This window comes from Dermacentor andersoni, chromosome 11 (assembly GCF_023375885.2).
Source record: "Dermacentor andersoni chromosome 11, qqDerAnde1_hic_scaffold, whole genome shotgun sequence".
Lineage (NCBI taxonomy): Eukaryota > Metazoa > Arthropoda > Arachnida > Ixodida > Ixodidae > Dermacentor > Dermacentor andersoni.
Genome location: NC_092824.1, coordinates 123,593,616 through 123,611,420, shown reverse-complemented (window position 1 = coordinate 123,611,420; position 17,805 = coordinate 123,593,616). Strand labels below are relative to the sequence as shown.

General features: G+C 47.2%; 2 pseudogenes; both read left to right on the top strand.

Annotated features, from left to right (window-relative positions):
- Positions 1-2,137: 2,137 nt before the first annotated feature.
- Positions 2,138-9,932, top strand: LOC129386972 (uncharacterized; annotated as a pseudogene).
- Positions 9,551-12,381, top strand: LOC126539322 (uncharacterized; annotated as a pseudogene).
- The last annotated feature ends 5,424 nt before the right edge of the window (positions 12,382-17,805 follow it).

Genomic DNA, 17,805 nt, shown 5'->3' with positions numbered 1-17,805 from the left:
AATGCGCCCCCGCGCGTAGTTGCGAACTGCGGATTGTGAGTCGCTAAAAACTACCTCGCAGAGGGGGTCAGTAAGCGCAAGCGCAATCGCTACCTCTTCTGCTGTTTCGGGGTATTCCGTTGCGAGACTACACGCGTGCGTAAGCCTGGAGCTAACGTCTACGACTACCGCCGTGAATCGGTGTTCTCGTGTGTATTCTGCGGCGTCTACAAAGCGCGTAGTCCTCTTTCCACCCAAGGAGCGCAGCAGTGCCTTGGCACGGGCCTGGCGTCGGCCCCGATTATATTCGGGGTGCATGTTTCGAGGTATAGGGGCGACAATCAGCGTGTCGCTGAGGTCAGGTGGAATGACCTGTTTCTGACCGTGTTGGACATGGTAGTTGAAGCCGAGTTTCTGCAGGATGTACCGGCCCGTGGCTGTCAGAGACATGCGTTCGAGTTGAGAGGTTCTTTGCGCATCCACGATTTCCTCAAGCGTGTTGTATACCCCCAGCTGTAGCAGACAAGCAGTGCTTGTGGACTCCGGTAGGCCAAGGGCGATCTTGTAAGTCTTGCGTATAAGGGTGTTGATTTTCTCCCTATCAGTGACATTCCAGTTGTGGAAGGCAGCCACATAAGTGATGTGACTGATTGCGAAAGACTGTATGAGGCGCATGACACTGTCCTCCTTCATGCCCGTGTGCTTGTTTGTAATGCGTTTGATCAGGCGGGTAGCCGCTGTAACCTTGCCTTCGATTTTGCGGATAGCTTCTATGTTTGACCCGTTGGCTGTTATATGCATGCCTAGGATGCGTATCTTCGGGACTCGGGGAATGCAGGAGCCGTCTTGCGTATAGACGATTATGTCGTCACATTGGCGCGATTCGGCTGTAGGCTTGGGCCGGCGGCGCGAGCGGTAGACGAGCAGCTCCGATTTCAGTGGAGATAGTCGGAGACCTGTGTCTTGGAGGTAGGTTTCGACTGCAGATACCGCTGCTTGTAAGGTGCATTCTATCTGACCGTCACTGCCCTTGTTGACCCACAGGGTGATGTCATCTGCGTACAAGGCGTGATGGAGGCCATCGATCTCGTCGAGGTAGGCCGGGAGACCTAGCATCACGAGGTTGAAAAGGAGCGGGGATATGACCGATCCTTGAGGAGTGCCGGTGCTTCCTAGTGTATGTTCGTCGGATGTCATGCTGCCGACCGCGAGGGTGACTGTGCGGCGCGAGAGGAAGTCTCTGACGTAGTTGTAGCTTCGCTCACCCAAGTTGAGCTTGTTTATGCGGCTCAGGATTGCTGCGTGTGCTACATTGTCAAATGCCTTTTCCAAATCTAGGCCGAGGATGGCCCGATTGCCACTAGTTGGGTCATTGATAATCTGGTGGTAGAGCTGGAGCATGACGTCTTGAGTGGAGAGGTGTGACCGGAAGCCCACCATAGTGGGTGGGTAGGCTCCAGTGTCCTCGAGGTGGTGGTTGATGCGGGAGAGGAACGCGTGCTCCATCACCTTGCCGACGCAGGATGTGAGGGAAATGGGCCGCAAGTGGTCGAGGCTGGACGGCTTGCCTGGCTTCGGTATCAGGACTGCTTTAGAGCGTTTCCACGCCTCTGGGATGCAACCTGCTCGCCAGCATTTGTTGATGTATGCCGTAAGAGCGGTTATCGAGGCATCATCGAGGTTTCTTAGAGTCTTGTTCGTAACCTTGCCGGGACCAGGTGCTGATTTGCCATTAAGGTCGTGGAGAGCTGCGCGGATCTCTGACTCGTGAAATTCTTCATCGAGTGTCACATTTGTCTCTCCAGTGTAATCTCCGTGTTGCACATCGGGCCGTTGAGGGAAGTACTTGGCTAGCAGGCGTGTCACGAGCTGGTGATCACTCGTGGTAGTCTGTTCCTTGTGCAAAAGGCGTTGCAGGTTTGCTTGCTGAGCAGACTTGCTCTGCGTTTCCCCCAAGAGGTGACGAAGGAGACGCCACGTGCTGCCATTGTGGAGCTGCCCATCGACCGCGTTGCAGATGTCATACCACTGTTGGCGGCTTAAGGTCCGGCAATGTTCTTCCAGCTGGCGATTGATATGTGCGATCTTCTTACGAAGCTTTCGGTTGTGCCTTTGCTTTTTCCATCTTGCGTTTAGTGACGTCTTCGCTTCCCAGAGGTGGGCTAGTCAGCTGTCGATCTTGTCAACCTGGACCTCGGGTGCGAGCGTCTGCGTCGCCTTGTTCATGTCGTCGTTGAGCGTCTCCATCCATGCCTCGATGTCATCGATGTTCTCCTCACCTCTCTGTTCAGCTCGCTGCTTTCGGAATTTGTCCCAGTCCGTCCATTTGAATAGCTTAGGAAAAGGGGGTGTACCCGCCTGAGGAATTCGTGTTTCTATGATCATGTGGTCACTACCGAGATCTTCAAAGGTATTGCGCCACATTGCTTGAGGGATGTTACGGACCGCCGTCAGGTCTGGTGTCGTGTCCCGTGCCGTAGACGTGCCCGTGCGGGTCGGCGCCGTGGGATCGGTAATAAGAGTTAATTCGGCATCATGTAGGTCCTGCCACAGGCGTCGACCTTTGGCGGTAGTGTAGCCATAGCCCCAGGCCTCGTTCGGGGCGTTAAAATCTCCCCCCACCAGAAACGGGTTTGCGCCCGCCAAGGCAAGCGCCCCTCGGAACAGAGAGAGGAAACGAGCCCGTGAGTGAGCCGGATTACTATATACGTTGAGGAGAAATACACTGTGGTTGCGTGTTCTACAGGGAAGGAGCTCTACAAGCATGTTTTCCGCATGTGTGCCGCTTACGCTATGTTCTTGCACTACTGTCCCTTTCCGAATTAAAATTGCAAGTCCGCGATCAACGGGAATCGGCGAGGCATGCGCAGTGTAACCTGGAAGCTTTGGTACGGTACCTACTGTTTCTTGTATCATTATGATGTCGGGTTTGGGTTGCGCGTGTCGGACGTATTGTTGCAGCAGTGGTTGCTTCTTAGTGAAGCCCCGACAGTTCCACTGCCACACCACGAGCTCGTTAGTGGGGCTGGCCATCGTGGTGCTGTACTTGTGCGTTACCTGAAATAGGGCTAGGGTGAATGACTGTAGGGCCCATGGTGGGCATCATTTCCATGCCTGGGCGAAGACCTATGTGAGTCTCAATTTTGTCTATATGAATTTCAACCCTGTCTGTTCGAGCAGTGAGGTTATTGACCGCAACGCCGATGTTGCGGATCCCGGATTGAATTTCTGAAAGCAGCTTCCTAATTTCTTCTTGTTCTTTCCGCCAGTCATTTATCGTGACATATGCTTTGCGCCAATCACTTACTGCTGATTCGCAGTTCTCGAGCTGTTGAGACTCGGAACTGGCCGCCGCGCGTTTCTTTGTGGGCGGCGCCGCACCGTCGTTACCGTTCGTGATGGGAGTCGGGACTAAAGCAGGTTTAGGTATAGATGTCTGCGCCATCGACTGTTTAATCTCTCGAATTTCTTGAGTTAATTGTAGCACAACCGCACGTAATTGTGCGTTTTCGTGCTGCATTTCTTCTAATGCCACATCCCTGGGGTCCCTCTTATTATTGGTTTCCAGTGTACCTTGACACAAATAGCTGTTTTACTATTCATAGTGTGTATCGTCTCGCAGATTTCCATCGCCTTGTAAACCTTCTCGAGTTCTTGAATATCAGCTAAATATCAGTGAAGATATCTAGTTGTTTGATTGTAGGCAGCTTAGATGTGGCTTAGATCAGGTTCTCCATAATTGGAGAGGCTCGAAGGTGGCTCCAAGCCTTATTTTGATTTCTATGTACTTTCTTACACTCGCCGTTCCACCAGCTACGCAACACGTTATTTTGAGGGAAATCCATTCGTTTCAGAGACGGAAATTGATGCCGCACCAACTACTTGCCCTGGTGGGTTAGCGCCTATGGTGCTGCGCTGCTACACACGAGGTCGCGGGATCAAATCTTGCCCACCGACCGTATTTCGATGGGGGCAAAATACAAAAAAACGCCTGGGTCCCAGGCACTTGGGGCACATTAAAGATCCCTCAACGGTCAAAATTAATCTGAAGTCCTTCACTAATGCATGCCTCATAATAAAATTGTGGTTTTGGCACGTGAAACCCATCAACTATGAATGCCATCAAATGTGCCATTGCATCATAGACAGGTAGTGCATGTACGTCATGCCAGGTCAAATGTGTGACCTCCCTGTATTGTTTCCAGTCAGCACAGTTGACTTTCCACTGGGGCACATGTGGAGAGTATTCATCACCTTTTGTTAATTTTATGACAATAGGAAAATGGCCACTCCCATATAGATTTTTCATCACGAGTGTGCCTGATGCGATGCTTAGGCCTGTAGAACAGAATCTTCTGTTTGCGACACTGTAGTGTCAGTTCTTTCTAATTTCATTGGTGGTCCAGCCAGTTTAGGATTTGGGGCAATTTTAGGGCGGGAAAAATGTAATTCTGGAGCTGTTTAGGAGCAGCCATATCAGCAATTTGGAGCAGTTTCGGAGCAGAAAAATTTGTCTTTTTTGGAACGCTTGGAGTAGTACAGCAGTCTTCTGTAGCCATTTGGCAAAGCTTGTTATTACTGTTCAATCAGTTAGCGGTGCTCAACAGTGAAGCACGACAGAAAGCCAACAGTGACCAATTAAGCTTGTCTTCCCACGGAAGGTATACCATGCACGGTATGTTGCAAACATTTTTATTTGGGTAGGCAAGAAACTTAATTTTGTAAACAATTAAATAATGTTTGGTAGCCTAACGAGAACAGATATAAAATTACAAATGACCTAGAACAATTTGTGCCGTCAGGCACAAATTGCGGCACAAGACAAAAAAGTGATGGCAAATGTCTGATGTGCATTCCAAATGAAATTTGCTTTGATATGCTTTACCGCACTAGACAAAATGTGTATAACAGCCAATAACAATGCTAAAAGCTCGACAAGAGACTATGCTTCTATGAACGGCGCCAAGATGAAATGCCTCCGTACGGTGTGTTGCAAAGATTGTGATGGCGATGGAGAACAACGTTTGTACCATCCCATACACTCACTTTCGTTGCAAGGCAGTTTGTCGGCTTCCTGTGTGTCATGTGGCCTCTGCAAATAGATACGAGTAGATACAGTGTAAAGCGAGAACTTTTGTCGCCGGTACCCAAGCGACCTTTCAAAGCAGTACTTTTTACTGCCACCTAGGGCTCATATCGCCACAAGCACGTCCGAAGTAGCTCTGAAGGTCTTTCAGCACAATTATTACGCGTATCGGTGCTCGTAATGTGACAGGAGACGGCGAGTGCATGCATGTATAATTAAGGAATACGTACTGCTTCCCGTGACAATTGCCTCTTGCCACTTTTGATATGCTTCATCGCAATACTTCACGTATGCTTCACTGCGTGACACTACTGTATGCAGGTGAAGCTGACTTTCGGGAACCGCCATTATGCAACACATTGTGCTTTCCGAGCTTCGAAGCCATTGGCGAGGATTACAAAGGCGAAGTCGGCGCCATTGCTTTTAATTAAAAGCACCGAACAGCAAGAAGCTTGGTAGCGAACGTCGAAGTAGCTAAGCCTAGCGGTGCCGGGGTGGTGGCTACGGCTGCCAGCTGATCTGCGTGAGAGGGTGCCTGTTCGAGGGGAGGCGAGATAATCAAAACGGCGGCGGCGGTGGTTTCGACCAATGCCGTTTCGGACCAGTGGACATGGCAAAAAGTTTGGAAAATCGGAGGGCGAAGGTTTTTTGCGTCCGAAGTTTCAGACGTTCTTATACATTGACCTTATGGGCAACCGTGGCGGTGCCGCAAAGGCGCCCAAATTATCGGGCATGTCCGAAAAATCAGGCGTCCGGAAAACCGGTCGTTGACTACTGAACACTACTGGAAATATTACATTGCCATACAAGCGCGAAAATACCGCATGTTTGCGCAGTTGGCAGTTCAGTGGGCACAGCCAGGAGCAGAAAATGGCGCAGTTGGACGACCAGTTATTTGCCAAGCTTTTCAGTGCCTGGGCGAACGCTATCCCCAGGCCGTCAGGCGCCCGCGTCGCCGCCGGCGCGTGGCGGCGCTGTGTAAGTAGGAGCTAGGAAAAGGATGCGAGATAAATGTTTTAGGAGACATGAATGCGCATGTTAAAGATATGGATGGGTACACAGACTCCACAGATAACACGCTGCTGGATATGTGAGAGGTATAACTTAGTTGTCTGTAACTCTACTAAGAAGTGTGACGGGACCATAACGTGGGAGGTAGGGGGTCGACACTCGACACAGAATGTCACATAGGATGTACGATAGACTAGGAGCCATGATTATAGATGAACAGGGCTCCAGAAGTATAGGTAGCGACCACAAACGTATCAAGTTGAGTTTTAAGAGGGAAGCTAAAGCATGAACGAGGTGTGAGGATATGCCAAATGGGATTTTTTACTCAGAAGAGCAAGTGGAAATAGCGGCCAAACAAATTGAAGAGGAAATATCAGAGGGTACTGAAACTGATTGGACTTGCCCAAAGTTAATGAGACTATCTGAGCTTGAGCTAGGTAAGGTGCGAGTCAGGAAAACAAGGCAAGGGATACGAAAACTCAAGAGCTGGTGGGACGAAGAGGTTAAGAAGGCCATAAAGAAACGTCAGGAAGCCACCAGGGAACACAGGTATTCCGAAAGTAAGGGAGAACCTGAAGCAGAAGTAGAGAGGAAATGGGTAAAGTACATAAAATGCAGACGGGAAGCATCCTATTTGATCAACGAGAAAATCAAGACAGAAGGGTCTCAATGGCTGTCAGAAGTAAGCAATAAAAAAGATAAACAGGCAGCTAGGAAATTCTGGCAACATCTGAACTCCTTGGGTAATGGAACAAGCCTAGAGCAGAGGTATATAGTAACAGCTCAAGGTACTCAGGAGAGGAGGCAATGGAGCATATAAGAACCATGATGAGGGAAAAATTTACAGAACAGAAATCGTACATGCAATATGTCGGAGAGGGATAGCCCGGTCAATCCACTGCTTTTGCCTGGACAAAGAGAGTGGGAAAGGGCCGAGAAGAGGGTACCAAGTAGCACATAGGCAGGCCCAGATGGTATTCCAATTATGTTAATAAAGAAATTGGGCCCGAAATCTAGGAAAGCATTAAGGGAGGTAGTGAGCAAAATGCTAATGGATGGTAAAGTACCTGACGAATGGAGGCTAAGTAGGATGAGAATGATCTATAAGGGAAAGGGGGACAAAGCTGACATAAATAACTACGGGCCTGTAACAGTGACATCAGTGGTTTACAGAAAGGTTATAAATTATAGATTATAAAGGACAGACTGCCGGCATGGGTAGATAACGAGGGGGTGCTTGGAGAGCTACAAAATGGGTTCCGGAAGCATAGGAGGCTAGAAGACAATCTGTTCTCACTAACACAGTGCATTGAAATAGCTGAAAAGGAACACAGACCCCTATGGCTGGCTTTTTTTTTTTTTTTTGATATCAAGGGAGCCTATGACAGTGTATTTCAAGAGGGCTTGTGGGGCATTCTGGAAACTTTAGGAGTGCAAGATGGAACAACCAATTTCTTGAAAGGTATCTATAAATGTAACCGGGTGATTATACAATCATACAATACAGAAAAGCGGACTCAGCTTCAACCTATCATATTTCAAACAAGGAAAATTGATTGAACAGTCATTACCAGGACTGATGTATGCAGATGATATTGTATTAATGGCTGACAATACAGAAGATCTGCAGGGATTGATGGACATATGTGGTACAGAAGGAGACAGATTAGGCTTAAAGTTTAGCAAAGAAAAATCAGCAGTCATGATTTTTAATGATAACATTTGCGGCGAGCATAAGATACGCGAGGCCACGATGGAGATAGTCGATAAGTACAAGTATCTTGGGGTGTGGATACATAATGGCATTGAGTATCTCACAGAGTACGAAAAACACGTAACAACTAAAGGTAACAGAAGTGCAGCGATTATGAAGAGTAGCGCACTGTGGAACTACAATAGGTACAAGGTAGTACGAGGTATATGGAAGGGGGTAATGGTTCTGGGCCTGACTTTTGCCAATGCAGTTCTATGTATGAGAGCAGAGACCCGGCAACAGTTGGAAACTAGGTACGTGGTGTGGGTAGGCTCGGTCTGGGAGCACATGGCAAGACACCAAATCTTGGGGTGCAGGGGGATCTGCGATGGTCTTCTTTCGAGGGCAGAGAGGCTAGTAGCAAGATAGCATTTGAGGAGCGATTGAGAAAAATGGGGGAAATGCAGTGGGCTAGGAAGGTTTTCAGTTACTTATACACGAGGAATGTTGACACAAGGTAGAGGAAGCGAACTAAAAAATTGTCAAGCAAATACTTGGGCCGCAGTGGGGGGACAGGTAAGGAATCATCCGTCAAGAAAGTGGTTAAGGAGACAGAGAGGGGTATGTGGAAAACAGAGACGCAAACCAAATCAGCATTAGGTAAATACAGGACGTTTAAGCAAGAAATAGCCAAAGAAAATATTTACGATAACTCTAAGGGAAGCTCACTGTTGTTTGAGGCCAGGACAGGTGTACTGCGGACTAAAATGTAGCGAGCCAGACACCAGGAGATAGACTTGTTGTGCGGGGTGTGTGGAAAGGAGGAAATGGCTGGACACCTGATACTTGCTTGTAAACAACTTCACCCTGCAGTTGAATGTAAGGGGGAACTATTCAAAGTTTTGGGTTTTAAAGACAGTGAAAGTAAAATAGACTTTGATCAGGTAGAAATAACTAAACGGAGGCTATTTGATCGGTGGATAATATCAACACAAAAGTAAAGGAGTAATTACATAGGTATGCATGCATATAGTACCATTCAAGGCTAGGTGGCGCGCGCCACTACCGCTCAATTCAAAGGGTTGAGCCTCGTCTGTCCGTCCGTCCGTCCGTCCAGTAAGCTGGCGCTAACCGGCTGCACGCAGTACGAAGCTGATGAATTCGTCTTTGCATCCGCATTTGATTGCATTCCGATTTTTCTCAGGCTTTTGCAGGTACGTATTCCGCCTGCTTCATTGTAATGTTAACATTAAGTGTAACGTTAAGAGATAAGAAAAGAGCAGATTGGGTGAGGGAACAAACTCGAGTTAACGACATCTTAATTGAAATCAAGAAAAAGAAATGGGCATGGGCAGGACATGTAATGAGGAGGGAAGATAACCAATGGTCATTAAGGGTTACGGACTGGATTCCATGTGAAGGGAAGTGTAGCAGGGGGCAGCAGAAAGTTAGGTGGGCGGATGAGATTAAGAAGTTTGCAGGGACAACTTGGCCACAATTAGTACATGACCGAGGTAGTTGGAGAAGTATGGGAGAGGCCTTTGCCCTGTGGTGGGCGTAACCAGGCTGATGATGGCGATGATTCCAGATGCAGTCTGTCCGGCCACGCTGACAGTACGAAACTTGCATTCGTATTTCATAGCATTCGTTTTTTTTTTCTCAGGCTTTTACACGCACGTGTTGCACATGTAGCCTGTCCGGCCGCGCTAACAGTGTGAAACTTTGAATTCGTATTGTTCTTCTTTCAGGATTCTGCAAGCACGTGTTCCGCATGCTTCAGTATGTCTTACTGTTGCATACCATTGTGCAAATCGAACGGAAAGATTGTCGGGCTGTCGTTCCACGAAATACCAGCTGCCGCTGGTATACGAGACAGGTGGCTTGCAGTAATTAGGTGGGGTAATTGGTCGCCTAATACAGCTTCAAACTACACTAGAGTATGCAGCCGCCATTTCAGAAAAAGAAGACGCTATAGAAGGAAAAAAAAACGGCGGCTCAAGAAGGATGCAGTTCCGTCAGTCTTTGCAGACTACCCTTCACGTTTGCAGCCGAAGGCAACAATTAAACGAAGCATGGCAAGTATCACTAAACGTGTCCGTGCTGCGAATGAACAGTCAACGAATAATTGCACTAGTAGCCGCGCTGCCTCGCGACCGCTGCCATGTGCAACGCTGGCAACATCAAGTCCCGAAGCCGAAGAATCGGAGCCGATGGACACTACAAGCGCTATCTGCGAAACAAGAGACAATCATGGTGTGCAGCGCCAGAATGAATGCGTGCACAGGGCTGACCAGGCTGCCTCATGCGACAAAAGTGTCCAGGTTGACAGCAATTCGGCCTCTGCTTTGCTCACTACCGAAAAGGCCAAATGGAAGAGAAAAGAAAGAGATCTGAGGAGCCAGATACTGAGACTACATCAGACCATTGACAAGTACAAAGAGAAGCTCAAGAAACTGCAGGAGGATTCTTTGACTGCAGACACTTCCTACATTAGAGAAAGAGCAGCAGAGAAAGAGGCTTCAGCATTGTTTCTCGTGGACCAAATTACCAATTACAAGAAAAAAAGGCCTACCTGGTCTGAAGAAACTACTCAACGTTGTGTGGTACTGAGGCATTTATCAACGAAAGTCTACAAACATATTCGAGGAGAGATGCTTTTGAAGCTTCCAGACCGAAAAACCCTAACCAACTATATTGGAACTACAAGTGGTGAGACCGGCTTCAACAAACTGGTGGAAGCTCGGCCAATATGTGAAGCCGAAAACTTTGACAAACCGCAATCAAAGGTCTGCTCGCTCATCGTTGACGAGATGAGGGTAAAGCAGAAGTTGCAATACAACAAGCAACGTAACTGCTTTGTTGGGCATGTAGACATTGGGGTGGAAGAGCAAAACGGTGACCTTGTCTTAGCCAATTCGTTCCTGTGCTTTGTCATCAGTGGACTGAAAACAAAGTTTCGAATTCCAGTTGCCTACTATTTTACAAAAGGACTAACGGGCCCCCGACTCCACAAGTTGCTGATTTTCGTAATGCAAAAAGTGGAAGCTTGTGGGTTTAGCATTGTTCGCCTTGTCACGGACAATCATAAAGTGAACGTGAATTGCATGAAACTGCTTGGAAATGGCCTGCTTACCTACCGGATTGAACACCCCTGTGAGCGCAGCAGGATTCTTTTCATTAGCTTTGATCCATGCCATGTGCTGAAGAATGTGAGGTCACAGTTTCTATCGCGTGACTTTGGCCCGAAAGGTGAGATTTCTGCTTCACACATAAAAGACCTCTTCGAACTGCAGAAAGGCTTTTCTGTAAAGCCTGTTCTGTTTTTAAACAGGAAGCACGTTTATCCGAGTAACATAGAAAAGATGAACGTGGCAAGAGCTGTCCAGCTCATGTCTCCAAGTATAACCGATGCCTTGGAACATCTCAAGGATCAGGCTGGACACGCTTGTGCGCTGTCATTTTCAGCCGCAGGCCCAACAATTACGTTCATGAAGAATGTTTATCGGTGGTTTGTGCTTCACGATGTCAGCAACACGACACAGCACATACGCCACAATTTTTCGGATGGCAGTCAATTTGACGACAGTGCTGATCCACGGCTTGAATGGCTTGAGGTCACTTTTCCTGTGTACTTGGAGACATTAAAGAAAAGATCTGGACATGCCTGTGAATTCCTTGCAGCCGAAACGTATGAAGCAATTCTGTTAACCACCTATTCAACAGTGGTGTGCGTCAGATATCTGTTGACAGAAGAGAAGTTTTCTTTTGTGCTCACTCGAAAATTCAACAGCGATCCAAATGAATCGCTCTTTGGATGTTTGCAAATGTCATCTGGGTGCAACGACATGTTGGATGTTCGAGCTGCACTGTCAGGTCTCGAAAAGCTACTCAAGACCAGGATTGCTGTGTCCAATGCAGCCTCCAATATTGCCCACAAAGAACGTATGTCGGGACACATACTGCATGATACACTTTCCTCTGCACAACCAGCTTCTGCTTCAGCTCCAATGCCTCCCCTGACGTCGACTGTGCAAGCAGTGCCCCAGCTCTCGAGAGCAAGATTGCCGTTGCAGAGACTTAATACCACAATTTTGCCACAGCAGCTGTCATCGCTACAGATTTCGGCTACCGCCTATGTGGGGGGCTACATTGTAAGGGCTGTAGGTGAGCATATTGACTGCGAGAACTGCGTTACTTTGTGTACGAAGCCAGTGAGCAACCAGCTCACTTTCAGCTCACTCGAAGCCAAGATCGAGGTGGGCTGCTCTACCCGTCGGACCAACTTCTCTTTGTCCTGGACTGTTTAAGAGATTTTGCTGACCGTACCCTGCAGGAGCACCAGACCTTGCACAAGCCACTAACTACCTTAGTGGAGTATGCTGTCCCAGCTCTTTGTGCTTCAATGTTGCTAAAGTGTAAGAGCAATGATAGCAACGAGCACAGGCTTAAGCTCATGAACCTCATATCGGTTCGTTTCCTGAGGCCGCTCCTCTGCAACTACGCCTTCAATGTTACTGATAGGCACGACGCAGTTAAAAATTTTGTAAGAAAGGCCCTTTCGTGAAAGTACGCAAACTGTGAGAGTGGCATACGCTTCAATGACATGTGGTAGTTTCCTTCTGCAAAAAATGCTTTTATTTCCATCATTGAAATGGTAAAATCAATGTAAGCCATGACTCGTAACTCATTGATATTGAAAACATGAACCTCTCTATTTGCGGAGTAATGTCTGCATGCAGGTTCTGCAGAGCTTCATGTGTTGCAGGAAGCGCGCGGCAGAACGCGCTGTTTTTGTTTGTTTTTGCACCATCATGATTCAACTACTTTAAGTTCCTAAATGACACGGCACTGCTCCTCATTTTCTGACGCCAGCTGTGGCTTCCTTGCGGTGGCAACAAATGTAATTCTCAAAAACTTTAAGGGAACGCGGCATCACGTTTTGCTGTAGAGCAGTCTCACGACATTACGTGCCATTTGGCGCATGAACTCCCAGCTTGCGTGCAGTCTGCTACACGAGTAGACGTTAGGACGCACCGAGGCTCTTTCAGCACCCAAGCGTTCCCATTATATGATGGCAAGCACTGCTTCCAAATATCGACTTTCATGTAAGCAAACATAGCGGTGACAGAGCATTTTTCCACGCATTGGATTTCAACTGGCGCGCGCTCTCGTATCGGTGCAGCAGACGACGCGCGAGTGCATCGAACAGCAATAGCCGCGAACGACACATGCCTCTAAAATGGGCTGGTTGCCCAGAGTGACAAGTGCTTCAGGGTTCACGTTTACAAAAGTCTTGATTGTACTTGAAACAATGCGAATACAGTCGAAAGCTCAACCATTTAACAGCTGCGAATACAGTCGCACCCTGCATTTTCATGAGCGACAATGATCCTACTCCGGCGGTGGCGCGTGGCGGCGAAAAGCCGTACTAGAGCCGATGGCCGGTTCCCTTGGTTCTGTTACATTTCCCAGGCACAGAAAAATAGAGGAGGCACTGGCTAAGCACGCACCTGTGGAGATGTATGGATGGATGGATAAGGCTGAATCCTTTAAATCAAGCAGCGGCACACGCCACCCAGCCATGACTAGCAATATATTTTGTACTTAGTGGAGGGTGACATATTGCTCTTGCCTTGACTTTAGCCACCAATCAGATAACCTCCATTTGGTTATTTCTACCTGCTTAAACTGTATTTTTAACCCCAATGCTTTGAAAAAGTCAGCCCCGTTGCTTTGAACTGTAGGGTGAAGCCCTTTACAGAAAAGTACGAAGTGTTCAGCCGTTTCCTCTTATTCTCCACACGCACCGCATAACGTGTCTGTCACCTCGTAGTTGAGTCTGTACATCTTAGTCCACAATACTCCTGTCCTGGCTTCAAACAACAAAGAGCTTCCTTTAGAATTATCGTAGATATTTTCTTTGGCAATTTCCTGCTTGAAAGTGTTCCCACAGCTGATTTCATCTGCACCCGTTTACCACAGAACCCTCTCTGTTTCTTAAACCTTTCTCTTAACCAATGTTTCTTGGCTCGCTTTCCTGCTGTTGTCCAAATATTTGCGTGACAATTTTCTGGTTCACTTACTCCATTTTGTGTCAACATTCCTTATGTACAAGTAACTGAAAACTGTCCTTGCCCACCGCTTTAATTCTACCTTGTTGCTAGCTTCCCTGCCCTCAAATGATGCCCGTCCCATGTCACCTTGCGCCCACCGATTTGGTGTATTTCCGTGTGTTCCCAAAGCAAACCTACCTACCCCTCGTGGCTTAACTTCCAACCTTGCTCGAACCGCCGATCTCATGCACAGGACCGCATTGCCCAAAGTCAGACTAGGAACCGTCACCCCTTTCCAAATCCCTCTCACCACCTTGTACCTATTGCAATTTCACAGGGCCCCTTTCTTCATCACAGCTGCATTCCTGTTTTAGTCGTTACATATTTTTCATGTTCCAATAAGTACTCAGTTCTATTGTTTATCCACATGCCAAGATATTTGTACTTATCCACTACCTCCAGCATAACCTCCTGTATCCTATGCTTGCTGCCCTGATTATCATTAAAAATCATGACTGCCGATTTTCCTTACTCAACTTCAAACCTAACCTATCTCCCACTTTACCACAAATGTCCATCAATCCCTGCAAATCTTTCTTGTCTGCCATAAGTACAATGTCGCCCGTGTACATCAGTCCTGGTGATGACTGTTCAATCCATTCTCCTTGCTTGAAAAAAGAAAGGTTGAAGCAAAGTCTACTCCACTTGAATTTGGTCTCTGATCCTTGTAGATACAATATGAACAATGAAGGTGACAGAAGGCACCCCTGCCTATGCCCCTGTTGTATCTCTATAGGCTCAGATACTTTTTTCTCCATTATATAAGCACCTTGTTACTTTTATTTGTTTTATTGTTTATGTTTTTGTTATTGTCTATGTTGTTTTATGTTTATTTGTTTATTGCTTTTTATTTTAAAAGATCAGTTACTCCATCTTCCACCTCTAGTGTGCCCAATATGCCCCACAAATCCTTTTGGATTACACTGTCATAGGCTCCCTTGATATCCAGAAATGTTAGCCATAGGGGCCTTCATTCCTTTCCTATTTCGATACACTGCATCAATGAGAACAGATTGTCCTCTAACCTCCTTTGTTTCTGGAACCCATTTTGTAGTTCTCCCAGCACCTCCTTGCCCTCCACCCATGCCTGCAGTCTGTCCTTTACAATCTGCATCACCACCCTGTAAACCACCGACGTCACTGTTATGGGACGGTAGTTATTTATGTTGGCTTTGTCCGCCTTTCCCTTATATATCATGTTCATCCTGCTTAGTATCCACCCATCGGGGACTTTACCATCCATTATCGTTTTGCTCACTACCTCTCTTAACGCTTGCTTAGATTTTGGGCCTAATGTCTTTATTAACATAATTGTGATGCCATCAGGTCCTGTCAACATGCTACTAGGAACCCTCTTCTCTGCCATTTCCCACTTGCTTTGTTCAAGCGGAGCCACTACACTAACCGGTCTATCCTTGTCTGACAGAGAAGTTTTCTAATAAGCGCCCTGTTGCACTGCAACAAGAATTTCCCCATAGGGTGTTATGTGCATTTAAATCTCCTACTGCAATGTAAGGCTCGGGAAGTTCTGTGATAAAGCTCTGGAATTCTGTTTTGGGAAATTGATAGTAGGGTGGAATGTACAGAACTAATTGTTCTCTATACATCTAAGAACTAAGCTCATTAAACAGCATGGCTCTGATTGCGACTGCCTCAAGGGGCGTTTGTAGGTGTAAATCCTGGCAGGCAACACCCTTATCTACTATCATGACCACACCGCCCGACGAAGCAAGAGCATCGTTGCGGACTTTGCGGTAAATGTTATATTGTCCGAGAACCTTAGCATGTGAAGGATTGAGGCAAGTCTCTTGACCACAGAGCAATGTAGGAGTTCCTCAATGCCATCAAGAGTGTGTATTAGACCTCTCACAATCCAAAGTATTATCTGTGTAGCCATATTGGAAGTGTTTTGTGCTGTGTGTCAATAGATATAACTTAAGTTAGCTCACGAGACCTTTCCAGACCCCATGATACAGAATTTTTCTTTTCTCCTGGCGCGCTCCACGGAGCTACGCTGTTACTTCGGCATCTGAGAAGCCATAGTGCTGCTTGCATCCATCGCCTCTTCAGAGACGCTGGATGACATCCACTTGGCGGGCACACTCGGGGGATTTTTTTTCTGGCCTGTGTGCACAGGCAGTGGCCGTGGAACCGGCAGACCCAGAGGTCTGCTGGTCGATCTTGGCTGGGGGGGGATGGCATGGGGGCTTATGGCGTGACCACCGTCGCATTCCGTGCAACATGGGCGGCCACCAAAGTATGTGGCACTGCCCACAGCACATCAGATCGGTGTAGGAAGGATTGGACTGATTGCGGAGAGAGAAACGCTTACGTTCCTATGGGAAAGATAGCTTTAGTTTGACTTCCACTGCAATGGTTCTTTCTCTTTTTTTTTCACAACAGGCACGATCGCGAGTAGGCAGGGTGGTTTCCTTCACAATAGGCACAGTGGGTTGAAGTGCAGATGTTAGAAGGGTGTTCAACAGAACTACATTTAGCACAAGTAGCATGCCCTCTGCAGTTTCACGATGCATGTCCAAAATGCTGACATTTAATTGAAGCGTCGACGCGGATTTGGGACGTACCGTCTAACACGAAGTTTACACTAACCGGTTTCAATTGATTCAGGTACTGGTTCCAAATGTAATGATTATGTGCATGGTAAGTATTTAATTCTATGCCATCTCGCCTTATTTTTATCCTTTGCACCTTGACTAGGTTCTGGTTTTGCAATACTTCAAGTACTAGGCTCTTACTGAATTTGAGAAGGTCACCTTCCAAGATGATACTGTGCAGTGTTCACCGACCTGTGTGGGCCCACTGAAATGGGAATGTCCCCAAATTCCACAAGTTTCGAGAGTTTGTCATACTACTATGGTTTGTCATGAACTTCGAGAAGATCGCCACTTCCCCCCTTTGTTATATTATAGCCTGGGCTGATTGCTTCCGTGAGACCACAGAGTTTCATATTAGTATACCTAGAGGGAAATCTGGCACTGCGATCGTTCAACCATCATGGGAATGATGGGAAGTACAGGCTTCGGATTGGCATTTTGTTGACTGGTAAACTAGCCTACAAGTATTTTTTTGGCAGTTTTGGTTTCGCTCCAAGTGCAATTGCTATAACCTACAGTAGGACAGTGCAACACAAAGCTCCCTGCCTTTGTTATGTTGCTCGAAGTGGCGATAGCGCGCTGGGCCAGCGGCTGGGACGATGTTTGTGTCGCGGTGTGGTGTCAAAGCCCTGACGAGAAAGCGACGGCATCATAAACGATGACAGAACATGTTTTGACCATTTGGACCTTGGTTTGTTAGGTGTGTTAGGTTAGCGCTGTAGCGTTATGTGCTTTATGAAACTTCAGAATAGGAAAAAGAAGGCACTATTGATATAAGACAGTTGTACTTCTAGTGGCTTGACAATCAAATTTGATTGAGGGCTTCATTATGCATTGCTCGTTTATGTGCTCATTGAAATGTGCGTTTTAGGACTTTGAGAACACAAACTTACTTGTGGTAGGAAAGGTTGCTGCTTCCTGGCTGTAGTCTAGTGTCGCAAAATGAGGAATATCCACCTTCAAGACACACCTAGACTTCACCCGGAAATGCACAGACAAAAACGTCGTGCCACGAAGTCTCCAGCTACGCCAACCAATCAACACACCAGAAGGCCGGGACATCATCAACAAGGCCCAGCAAAGATTGGTGACAGCACGGATACATGAGTGCCACATGGTGATCCGGAAGAAAGAAGTCGACGCGTTCTTCGCCAGAAGACAACTTGAACACCAGGTACCCCATCTCTTTTCATCAATTGAATCGTTTGCAAAGGCCGTAGCGTCCTCAGAGGAAATGAAACACAGTCAAACACAGAAGAAGAAATTCTCTTCCCTAGTCAACGAAAACGAGAAAACAGGAGTGTTAAA